This window comes from Astatotilapia calliptera, chromosome 4 (genome assembly GCF_964374335.1).
Source record: "Astatotilapia calliptera chromosome 4, fAstCal68.1, whole genome shotgun sequence".
Classification (NCBI taxonomy): domain Eukaryota; kingdom Metazoa; phylum Chordata; class Actinopteri; order Cichliformes; family Cichlidae; genus Astatotilapia; species Astatotilapia calliptera.
In genome coordinates this window covers 36,834,643-36,842,870 of record NC_137425.1, presented here as the reverse complement: position 1 = coordinate 36,842,870, position 8,228 = coordinate 36,834,643, and the positions used below count along the sequence as shown (strand labels likewise).

The 8,228-nt window shown below is 43.2% G+C and overlaps 1 protein-coding gene and 1 long non-coding RNA gene across 4 annotated transcripts in view; one reads left to right on the top strand and one right to left on the bottom strand.

Moving 5' to 3' along the window:
* Window positions 1-2,275, bottom strand: part of ppp1r35 (protein phosphatase 1, regulatory subunit 35) — a 9,920-nt gene extending 7,645 nt beyond the window's left edge. Inside the window, exon 1 of one of the 2 annotated variants that reach the window (XM_026166258.2) lies at window positions 2,157-2,275. The gene's annotated coding sequence lies outside the window, so the exon portion shown is untranslated. Of the gene's footprint in view, window positions 1-2,080 lie in introns of both variants that reach the window. The other variant, XM_026166259.2, reaches the window with a different exon arrangement.
* The window catches only part of LOC145428445 (uncharacterized), a 15,227-nt gene extending 6,999 nt beyond the window's left edge, over window positions 1-8,228 (top strand). Inside the window, exons 1-3 of one of the 2 annotated variants that reach the window (XR_013908739.1) lie at window positions 6,864-6,978; window positions 7,272-7,350; window positions 8,092-8,228. This is a non-coding gene — a long non-coding RNA (uncharacterized LOC145428445). Of the gene's footprint in view, window positions 1-6,863; window positions 6,979-7,271; window positions 7,351-8,091 lie in introns of those variants that run through there. The other variant, XR_013908738.1, reaches the window with a different exon arrangement.

The window sequence follows — 8,228 nt, the reverse complement described above, 5'->3', positions numbered from 1 at the left end:
AGGCGCATTACAAACCTGAACGTAACGGCTAACAGCTGGATGTTCCTGCTTCAGTGCAGCTGGCCAAACAAGAAGGAACCACTGAGTGGCAGCTGGATCCTACGTTCCCACTCTAACCCTCGGAAACCTGACCTGTCGCTGGCGTCACGTGTTTCACAGAGGTTTTTATTTTCAACATCTTTAAGTCCCGTAACTCCTGAACCGTTGGCTCATTTGACAGAATTCCAACAGTTACTGAAAGCAGCGCTTTGCAGTGATGATAGGGTCGTCAGTTGTTTGCGACAACAAATCGTGAGTGTGATGCAGCTCTACAGACATTTCATCCTGCATGAGGCTTCTTTTTCCCTTGGTTTTGATTGTTGGGTTGTTTTCTGTGTTCATTGTCAGGATTTGAATGTGGCGCCCTGCCTGGGATCACTGCAATGACCCTAATATCACTGAAAAAGTACAGAGTTGATGTGTTCAGGAACCATTGGAATTTTTCGTTGCACCAATGGTTCAAGAGTTCCAGTAGTTTGACCTAAAACCCAGCACTCCCATCAGTTTTAAGGGGCTACCTGTTTAGCTGCTGGGCTTTTTCTGAGCTTCCTGTTTGAAAATAGCATGTCCAAAGTGAACTGACTATTTCTGTGCAATTAGAAACAGTTCAATTCTATTTTATTCACACAGCGCCAAATCAAAACACCAGTCACCTCAAGCTGCTTTATATTGTAAGGTAGACCCTCCAATAGTACAGAGTGGGCGGGGCATAGCGCTGCATCCTTACCTGGATCACTGAGAGTGTTTCCCTCATGGACCAAACTCCGTCTTTAAGTGATCCTGTAAACATGGTGCCATTTATATTACTGTATAACTGACAGCGTTGCCTTTAAAAACGAGGTGTTTCATGACACTGATGCATTAATAATATTCCTTACTGCCAAACACCTGTTTTACAAAGGACGGAGACCTTTGACCCCTTCAGTTTCCACCGACACCGGAAATGAGTCTGACCTCAGCGTAGCTGAGAAAACTAAAGCAAATATCCAGAAACCTAAAGTCTGTATCAGCAGCAGAATGGAGCTAAAATAAATGTTGGTTTCAGTTCTATGAAGCTTTGAGTATTTTGGATCAGTAGCTGCTGTGTTTGTTGCATCATATTGCTGTAACTGTTTATATGCTTTATATATTCTGAGCTAAGTTGATCTATAGTGTTACATCATATTCTATAAGGATGTTATGTGTTTGTAGACTTCCTGCCCAGTTTGACCCATTTAGCAGACGTCAGCCTGTTTAAGGCTCTGATATCTATTCTGTGTGACTTACAGCAGTTATGACATGGTCTGATTTTCTCACCCAATAAAGGAATATTTCATATATCAGTCTACTCTTCATTCTATCAGACACAGTTATCACAGCTCCTACATTTGCTTTTTACACATATATGTAAGCACTGAGCCACATTTAGTAATGACAACATATTAAATGAACAATATTTGTCTCTTATATATGATACATCTGTATACACACTGTCACAGATACTTGTCTTTAAGTGAAGATTTAAGGTGATAGGAAATATAAATGATAAATTAAATCTTTACTGAGGCTCAGTATTTGACACAGAGTTCAAACTCACTGCTGTAATAACTAATAATGATTAATATAGTAACTTTAATATTGGCCATATTATATTTACATCACCACAGTGAGATGACTTTAGTCTCATGAACAACATTAGCTAATTGTTATTTACTAACTGATCTTGAAATGACTGTTCAGTACAGAAATGAAGCCCAACAATCATGTTTTACAGCTGTATGAAACGTTTAGTGCGGTTAGTATCATGGTTGCTAGGCACTTCCGCACTTCTCGTACTTGCTAGTACCCGGCGTACGTAGTCCGCGAAGTGCGCGTACTTCGAAGCGTGCGGTCGCTGGATTGGGACACAGCCGAGGTGTCACCGGTTACCGCCTTCTCCCCGCTCTGCAGCTGCGCCAATGCAACGTGAGACTGGTTGTTTGTATTGTTTGGTTTATTTCACGGACTCGCTAACGTGCTACCCACTAACACCAACCCAGCGTCACTGTGCCGTTTGTGTTACCTGCTTTAAGGCACACCGAGGGGATCTGTGCTGCTCAGCCTCCCGCAGTTTTAACTTTATAACGGACAGAACTCACCTTCTCTTTTGAATTCCGCTCCCTGGCTTCCGCTCTTCTTCTTCTTCGACGGTTGACAAAACATCTGACAAAAGACAAGCGTCTCTATCGCCCCCTTATGTCCGGCTGCAGTATAGGACATAAGCCCCGCCCTCTCCATGAGACTGGAATCAAACCAGCACACAAACATTTTCATATCAGGCTAATTTGTGTTCAAGGATCTCCTTTGTCATAAGTGTGATTTAAATTACTGTGTTGATGCTGTAAGAACGATGTCATCACCAATGTTCGCTCTAATTTTTCACGTGTGTGAGCGAACACACTAACTCCCTGAGCGTCCCTTGGACCACTGTGACCGACAGCAGACATGTGCACTGTGGTCACCTGTGTAGTATGTTAACACTATTAGAAGTAAAAATAACCTGAACTCCCATTTTGAAAACACAACTTTATGTATATAAAGTATATATATACATATATATATATATATATATGTATATATATACATATATATATATATATATATATATATATATATATATACATATATATATATATATATATATATATATATATATATATATATATATATATATATATATATATATATATATATATTAGGGGTGCAACGATACAGGTTCGGTTCGATACTTTGGTGTCACCGTTCGATATTTTTTCGATACAAAAAAAATGTTCATGCCTTTTTAATTTGTCATTTATTAAATTTTCACGGCACATTCTGCACCACATCTCTGTGCGTTCATCATTTGTTTGAAGCCAGCTCACCTCCTGCAACCACTTTTCCGAGTATACGCGCTTCTTTTGTGGTTCGGACTCCTGACATTTCTTTGGAGGTGGAGGAACATCACAGTAATTGCTTAAAGGAGCTTCTTCGACATCTTTAAGAGTTCTAAACAAATGTCTGTCCTCCTCCTGAAAATCTTATGTACGCAAACACGCGTTGCAACTTCTTATCTTGTGCACGTTTTTTATTTTGACAGCGAATGCGCACCTGCGGACCACTTATGTGCAGCCCTGGTTATTTAGCTCGTCATATTGCAGCCACAGAAATTCTTTTGTCCATGAAACCATAAAGCTGCACTTTTTTTTTGCCTTATAGTCTGATTTGTCATAACTTCTCCGTTTTGTGGTAAGCTTTTCTTTGGCTGTCACTTCTTCACCCTGACCTGTCTTATTTGGCTCAGCAGAACTGAAATATATATCCTGCTGCTTTTACACACGGACTCACATAAGCTCAGCGATTCTCTGCGATCAACCTCTCACATGTTTAAGCTGCGGGAGATTTCACTTGTCATGTTTGCATAGTAAGCTAACGATTGATAAGACAATGTCAGAGGAATTGGTGCACAAATTCTCATCACTCACCAATCAGTGCTGTCGCTCTCTATACACAGTTCGCGCGATTGCAAAGTGAAAGCAAAAAACAAGCGCAAATTCAAACGCGACTTCAATATGTCACATATTGACAGTGGCTCACCGATGCCAATGACATAATTACCCAGCTACATTTCCGAAAGAATGCAAAAGCATTGACATATATTTTTCCTTCCTACGATAGGCCGACAGGCAGGGAAGAGATAGATTTTGGTAGCCCGACTGGAAAAATCGCTAGCCCTGGGACGTCGAGGAACTGACCTGAAAGATAGGATCATGGCCAAGCTTGAAACCTGGACCCCCCGTAGCCGGTTACCAAGATTACGTGAAGTACCCTCAGAAGGTCTGCTAGATGATGTTAATGCAGCACTACGGACGATACCTACAACCACGATTACCGACACTAACAAGCTGATCTACAATATGGCAGCAGTGATCATTGAGATGCTTGGCTACAAGTTGAACAGCCACAAGGGGCAGTACCCTCCATGGAGAAGGAGGCTAGAGGCTAAGATCAAGGTAGCACGAAGCCAACTATCGGAGTTGCAGAAAGGCGCGATGAGGAAGGTGCCTAAGAAGTACAGGAAGCTGTCCAAGCAACGACTCACAGCCTTGGCCAGCCGCTTGAAGAGGTACACCAGAGAGATAGAAGGCAAGAACCAGCCAAGGTGTACTCTCAGTGGCAGGGGAACAATATGAGAACACCAAGGCTGCGGGCAGAACAATACTGGAAGAGCATATGGGAGAAGGACGCAACCCATAAAGGCAATGCTCAGTGGCTAGTGGATCTGAGGGCAGACCACAGCGACCTCCCCGAACAGGGTCCAGTAACCATCACAGTGGCAGATATCTCCAGTATGAAGAGTTGGACAGCACCAGGCCCTGACATGGTTCACGCCTACTGGCTGAAGAAGCTGACTGCACTCCACGAGCACCTGGCAGCACAAATGAACCAGCTGCTAGTTGACAAACAAAACCCTTGCTGCACTGAAGCTGGCACGTTCCCTGAGTTTTTGCACAATCTTGCTGGAAACATTATGGGTACCAGGTCCGAGCATTCCTAGATGAACAGTTTCCCTGAAAGTGGATTGGTCGTCGTGGGCCAGTTGAATGGCCCCCAAGGTCTCCCGCTCTGACCCCCTTAGACTTTTATCTTTGGGGTCATCTGAAGGCAATTGTCTATGGTGTGAAGATACAAGATGTGCAGCACCTGAAACTACGGATACTGGATGCCTGTGCTGGCATTTCTCCTGCGGTGTTGCTATCAGTGTGTGAAGAGTGGGAGAAGAGGGTTGCATTGATAATCCAACACAATGGGCAGCACATTGCACACATGTTATAAGTGGTCAGAAACTTGTAAATAACTCATGAAAGAATAAAGTTACGTTGAAACCAAGCACACCATTGTTGTTCTTGTGACATTACCAATAAGTTTGATGTGTCACATGGCCCTCTTCCTATTGAAAAAACAAAAGTTGTATCCAAGATGGCCGACTTCTAAATGGCCACCATGGTCGCCACCCATCTTGAGGAGTTTCCCCCTCACATATACTAATGTGCCACAAACAGGACTTTAATATCACCAACCATTCCCATGTTATTACGGTGTATCCATATAAATGGTCCACCCTGTAGAAGGAAAGTGGAAGACAATAGATGGATGAAGTACTGAGAGCACTCTTCTCACCCACAGACTGTTTGTTATAGCAGTCACAGTCTATAAATGATATTCAGGTTTTTGATAACACAGCTGATGTACACAAAAAGAAAATAGCAAAGTCAAATATTTATGTGTTGAAACCAAAACGATGGTATTTAATGTGCTCATTTCAAATGTGTTTAATGTTTCCACTGTAGACATTTTCAGCAGTGACTATCTATTTCTGAGTTTGGTTTAGATATTCAGGTTGAAAAGCAATCTGAATGATTCTTAATGAAGTGTTGTTCACATGTGTGCAGTACTCTGAGCGTCTTACACCTTTTGAGAATAATATGAAGAATGGTCAAAGGAGCTTGCAAAGAAAAGCGTCTGGACTTCTTTAAGTTGCTTGAAGACGTTTCACCTCTCATCCGAGAAGCTTCTTCAGTTCTAAGGTCAAATGGTGGAGAGTCCCAGATATAAACCTAGTGGGAGTTTCCCCCCACAGAGGGACAAAAGGACCCCCTGATGATCCTCTAATCCCCTGAGCCAAGGTGTGAAACTGGGTGTGGGTCCCAATCAGCCAGGGTTTCGGGTGTGTTCATTGTGAAACCTGGCCCCACCTTATCATGCGAATTCCTGAGGTCAGATGGCCCAGGATGTGAGTGGGCGTTAAGGCGTCTGGGAAGGGATCTCAAAACTGGATTATAGATGGCAGAGAGTTGGTGTCGTAAACCCCGCCTCTGTTCAAAGATGGTCGCTCACAGTGGACATAGATGGCTTCTTTCACTCCTCTTTCAAACCATCTGTCCTCTCTGTCCAAAATGTGAACATTGGCATCCTCAAAGAGTGACCTTTATCCTTAAGATGCAGATGGATGCTGAGTCTTGTCCTGTGGAGGTGGCTCTTCTGTGTTGTGCCATGCGCTTGTGAAGTGGCTGTTTGGTCTCTCTGATGTAGAGGTCTGAGCATTCCTTGCTGCACTGTACAGCATACACCACATTGTTAAGTTTGTGTTTTGGAGTTTTGTCTTTGGGATGAACCAGTTTTTGTCTGAGCGTGTTGCTGGGTCTGAAATACACTGGGATGTCATGCTTGGAGAAAACTCTCCTGAGTTTCTCTGATACACCGGCTACATAGGGGATGACAATGTTGTTGCGTCTGTCCTTCTTATCCTCCCTCGCTGGTGTCTGGTCTTCTTTTCTGTGCCTCTTTGCTGACTTTAAGAGCGCCCATTTAGGATAGCTGCAGGTTTTGAGTGCTTCCTTTACATGTGTGTGTTCCTTCTTTTTCCTTCAGGCTTAGAGGGAACATGTTCTGCCCGGTGGTGTAGGGTCCTGATTACTCCAAGTTTGTGTTCCAGAGGGTGATGGGAGTCAAAGAGGAGGTACTGGTCCGTGTGTGTGGGCTTCCGGTAAACTTCGATGTTGAGGTTGCCGTTCTCTTCAATGTGCACAGCGCAGTCCAGGAAAGGCAAACAGTCGTCCTTTGTGTCTTCCCTGGTGAACTTGATGTTTTTATCCACAGAGTTAATGTTGGACAGAGAGGACAGATGGTTTGAAAGAGGAGTGAAAGAAGCATCTATGTCCACTGTGAGCGACCATCTTTGAACAGAGGCGGGGGTTTACGACACCAACTGTCTGCCATCTATAATCCCAACACGTTCTCATTCCCAACTCGTCAAACGTGTGACGCATGGTCAGGCTCCCTCTGCTGCACTTATGGACGCGCAGGGTACCCCCCTCGCGTCGGGAATTGACGTGAAGGGTCCTCCGATTGAAGAGATTGCTGCGGAAGTGCCTGTTGTCGGTATATTTAGACATTTTCCAAATCACATTGTAGTGACGTATACAGAACACAATAAATTATATAATGTAAACAACTACCTGAAAAACAGGTAGAACGATGCTTTTGTATCGTTTATTGCATTTACGGAGGGAGTGATGTATGCTGGGTAATGGCACAGCTAGCTACTGGGTGACTTTATTCACCCGCTTCGGCTGTTATCAGTCCATACAATGGGCGTTATTAGCACAAATCAGTCCCATAGATATGGGCCATCTCCTGCTAGATTGTTCAGAAGGTTGTTCTCATCCATCCAGATGGAGGATTACTAACAGGAGCGTGGAAGACTCCAGAATCCACTCTGGCTGGAATCCGGTGGATATGCAGTGTGTACAGGTAAGACCATTTAAACGGACAGCATTTATAGAATGACCATTAAAAGTCAGCGAGTGTCAGTAATGTTAATGTGGTTATGTTAGTAATACACCGAGTGCTAATATAACAGCTTTAAGATGCATTTGTAGATATTATTACGTGTTTTACCATTGATCCGTTAGGTTTCATAGCGAGACACATGAAGTGTGGTAGGATCAGTTTGTAACTTCCTCCCTCTTCCTTGGAAGGCATAAAGGAGGAGGAGCACCACTTCTGTGGCAGCGCTGACATGACTGAACTGTGATGTTTGATGTGTGTTGGCGCAGTAATAAATAGCTTGATCACAGCTCTTTCTGTGTTGCAGACTTTATTAAAAAAATTCCACGACACCCCCCCCCCCCCCTTCCCACTGTGAACATGAATTGAATATTCAGAAGACATTTGTTTAAATAGTTCTACAAATCTGAGCTGTTGGTGTGTCCTTGGATTGTGTGGTAATAATATTAGAGCCTGCAATATTTCTTACTGAATCTCTACTATGAGTCATGTTACCTGAGATTAATTCTATGTTTACCTGTCAGCCTGGACGAATGTGCTGTGTGAAGGAAATTAAATTAAAACAGATCTGAACTGTGTACATTTAAGGAACCTGTTCATATTTAATATGAACCAGTGATTTTTTTTGATTGCTGATTCCAAGAGAGTCTTTGTGGAAATCCTGTTTGGTTTTTTGTTATTTTAATTCTCTTCTCTGTTTTCCAGAACAGTTCTCCACAGTCGCTGTCCACATGGGTCAGTGGGACCAAGAAGCACTCTGCTAATGTGTGGACTCTGACCAGCAACATCCAGCAAGACCCAGACAGCGTTTTCTATCTCCCAGCTGGAGTTTTTGTTTGTCA